General features: G+C 39.7%; 1 non-coding gene across 1 annotated transcript; it reads left to right on the forward strand.

Moving 5' to 3' along the window:
- Nucleotides 1–226: 226 nt before the first annotated feature.
- On the forward strand, nucleotides 227–334 carry LOC112768138 (small nucleolar RNA R71). Its single transcript, XR_003185577.1, has one exon. It is a non-coding gene; the product is annotated as a small nucleolar RNA R71 (small nucleolar RNA).
- The last annotated feature ends 3,499 nt before the right edge of the window (nucleotides 335–3,833 follow it).

Raw genomic sequence — 3,833 nt, forward strand, 5'->3', positions numbered from 1 at the left:
TGTTTTGGGCTAGCAGAGCATCTACATTGTTTAGCTCCATCACTCCTCTCGTGTTCCCTCTTTTGGAAGCATAGAAGTAGTCATTCCCTGCTACAGTTTCAATGACATCTATGGCTTCCTCAATGGTCTTCTTCTTGTTCAAAGATTCTCCAGATGAATGGTCTACTGCCTTCTTTGATTCATATGGCAGGCCTTCATAGAAAATGTGCAGCTGCACCCATTCGTTAAACATATCTGGTGGGCACCTCCTTGTTAGGTCCTTATACCTCTCCCATGCTTCATACAGAGTCTCACCATCTTGTTGCCTGAAAGTTTGGACCTCAGCTCTCAGCCTATTAATTCGTTGAGGGGGGTAGAATCTTGCTAAGAATTTGTTCACCACATCTTCCCAAGTTGTCAAGCTCTCCTTCAGGAAAGACTCCAGCCACTTGGCTGCCTTATCCTTGAGTGAGAATGGAAATAAAAGCAGTCTATAGGCATCAGGATGAACACCATTAGACTTCACTGTGTCACATATTTTCAGGAAGGTGGTTAGATGTTGATTGGGGTCCTCTTGGACACTCCCTCCGAACGAACAGTTGTTCTGAACAAGGGTGATGAGCTGTGGCTTCAGTTCAAAATTGTTGGCATGGATGGTTGGCTTTTGAATGCTACTTCCACAATTTCCTGGGTTTGGATTGATGTAAGAGCCTAAAACTCTTCTATCCTTCCCAGCATGATTTGCTCGACCTCCTCCGCCATGGTTGTGAGTCTCTTCTTTATGATGGTTTTCCATGTTTTCTTCCATGTTTGGTTCAAAGTATTCCTCCTCTTCCTCAGCACCAACTACTCTTTTTCCTCTTGCTTCCCTTATTAATCTCAAGAAGGTCCTCTCAGGTTCAAAATCAAAGGAAGTTGAAGCCCCGCTTTTTCTCCCTGTCATACAACCAACAAGTACAAGCAAGGAAAATAGATGCAGAAAGTATTTCTGTCAGAATTACTGTTAGTGTGAGTGATGCAATATATCAAACAGTTAGTGGGTTAGTAAAATGAATTGTAAATAACAAAGAAAAAGTAGGGGGAAGGGAAGAAATTAACTAAAACAGAAAGTAAATTACTCAAACAGAAAATTAAATCAAACAAAACAAAATTGCTCAATCTAGTTATCTTCCAATTTAATCATTGTTGATGCACAATCAATCCCCGGCAACGGCACCATAAACTTGATGCATGAAAAACTTGTCTCATAACAAATTTCCTTCGGCAAGTGTATCGAATTTGTCGTCAAGTAAAAACTCACAATAGAGTGAGGTCGAATCCCACAGGGATTGATTGATCAAGCAACTTTAATTAAAGAAATGTTCTAATTGAGCGAATCAGAATTTGAGTTGAGAATTGCTGAAAATTAAATGGCGGGAAAGTAAATAACAGAAAAGTAAATGCTAGAAATAAAGAGCTGAATGTAGATGACGGAAAGTAAATTGCAGAATCTTAAATGGGAATGGGGTAATTGCTCATAAAAGTAAATGACAGAAATTAAAGATAATGGGTAAGATCAGAAATGGGGAGTTCATTGGGCTCAGGAGATGTTGCATTCTCCAGATCAATTTCATTTTCATCTCTTCCTCAATCAATGCACTCATTGATCTCCTTGGCAATCTTAAGTGATTGAATTACAATTTCTTGTAATTCAATCTCTCAAATCTTGATCAATAGCCAATTCCTTGGTCAATTGCTCATGAGATCAGATGAAGTATGGTCACTGATTATACCACATGCATTTCCCAAATCAAGTATTGAGAGGATTATAGTCACATATCCATCCAAACCTAATTTGGTCCAGCATGAGAAAGCATTTCTAGCATGATCTCTTCATTCCTCTTTCAAGGTTCAGTAGAGATCCAAGTATGAATAGCTTCTTTTCCAAGATAACTACCCAATTGGATGAAGATCGAAAGCTTTCAAGTAAAATCAAGAGAAATGATAGAAGAAGAATAATGAAAACTAGTATTGATCCATCAAATTATAACAGAGCTCCCTAACCCAATAAAAGGGGTTTAGTTGTTCATAGCTCTGGAAAATGAAAACAAAGATGAAGAATACATGATGAAACTAGAAGTACAGAGAAAGTAAAAAAATAAAGAGAGTAGTTCTATGCCAAGAGGCTCCCTATAATTTCCAACCTTCAATTTAATTCAAAGCTACTCCTATATATACTACTCTTCTGTTCTTCTAGTTGGCTCTTCAAGTCTTGGGTATGGGCCTTTGGATCTTGAGTTTGAAGCAGTTCTCTTCTTCATTGGGCTCGGCTTTACTTGCAGAGAGAAAGTGTGTAGTGGGCAGAGACTTTAGCTCAGGACGTTAGTGGTGTTAACGTTCAGTGAAAATATGGGTTCGAGAACGTTAGTGACAATCACCTTTTTCACTAACGTTCCTCACCCAAGTAAGAGCCACGTTATCTTCAACGTTAGTGGCACAAACGTTGCCACTAACGTTGCCTCTTTGTCCTTTGCACACGTTATTGGGACTTGCTTTTCCCAATAACGTTGAGAAGTCTCCCCATTCCCTACGTTAGAGTCCACGTTAACTTAGTTAACGTGGCTCTTTTAACGTAGGCTTGCCAACCTTCGAGAACGTTAGTGACACTTACCATTGTCACTAACGTTCCAATGTGCCCCTATTTCTCACGTTAGAATCCACGTTAACTAGGTTAACGTGGCTTCTAACGTGGCCATGCTAGCCATCTCCAACGTTAGTGGCAAAGTTGAGTGTCACTAACGTTGGCTCATCATTCCCTTATCCACGTTATCTTCCACGTTAACTAAGTTAATGTTGGAGTTAATGTGGCTCATAGTGGCTTGTGTGGGCTCATTCCAACGTTAGTGACAATGTTGGGTGTCACTAACGTTGGCTATCACCTCCCTTCTTCACGTTAACTTCCACGTTAACTAAGTTAACGTGGGAGTTAACGTGGCTTATTGGGGCTTGTGTGGGTTCCTTCCAACGTTAGTGACAATGTTTGGTGTCACTAATGTTGTCGACCACCTTGTTTCTTCACGTTAGCTTCCACGTTAACTAGGTTAACGTGGGACTTAACGTGGCTTATTGTGACTTGGCCAATGTTAGTGACAAAGTTGAATGTCACTAACGTTGGCTTCCCCTTTACCTCTTAACGTTAGAGGCCACGTTAACTAAGTTAACGTGGCTCTTAACGTGGCCACTTATGAGCTTGGTCCAACGTTAGTGATAATGTTAAGTGTCACTAACGTTGGCTCTCTTTCCTTTCTTCCACGTTAGAGTTTACGTTAACTTAGTTAACGTGCCTCTTAATGTGGGCAATGATGGCTTCGAGAGCGTTATTAGCAATTACTTTTCTCATTAACTTTGCAAGTTACTCCCATTCCACATTAGTGTTAACGTTAGTATAACTAACGTAGCCACTAATGTGGTTCTCCTTTGCTTCCTTTGTCTTGAAATCAAACAATAAAGTGCATCAAAGTTCTAATCCAAGTCATGAGAAATGCAACATCCAATTTGTCATTAAATTCATGCAAAATCCTCATGAAATCATGTAAGGTGCACAATGTATGCTCGAATCAAGATGTAAGTGAATATCTACCCAAAACTAGCTTATTTCCTAAGGAAATGCATAAAACTACCCTAAAAACAGTAAAAAAAAGGTCAGTGAAACTGGCCAAAATGCCCTGGCATCATGGTTGAACCAACTTAGCTAACTTATGACCACACCACAAACTCAGGAACCTACTCCATAGTATGAACTCCACTCTGGTCTCTTATAAAACACTCATTCACTTTTCATTTGATTCAAAAGGGGACAAGCATACAAATAGGCA

This window comes from Arachis hypogaea, chromosome 17 (assembly GCF_003086295.3).
Source record: "Arachis hypogaea cultivar Tifrunner chromosome 17, arahy.Tifrunner.gnm2.J5K5, whole genome shotgun sequence".
In the NCBI taxonomy this organism is placed as follows: Eukaryota; Viridiplantae; Streptophyta; class Magnoliopsida; order Fabales; family Fabaceae; genus Arachis; species Arachis hypogaea.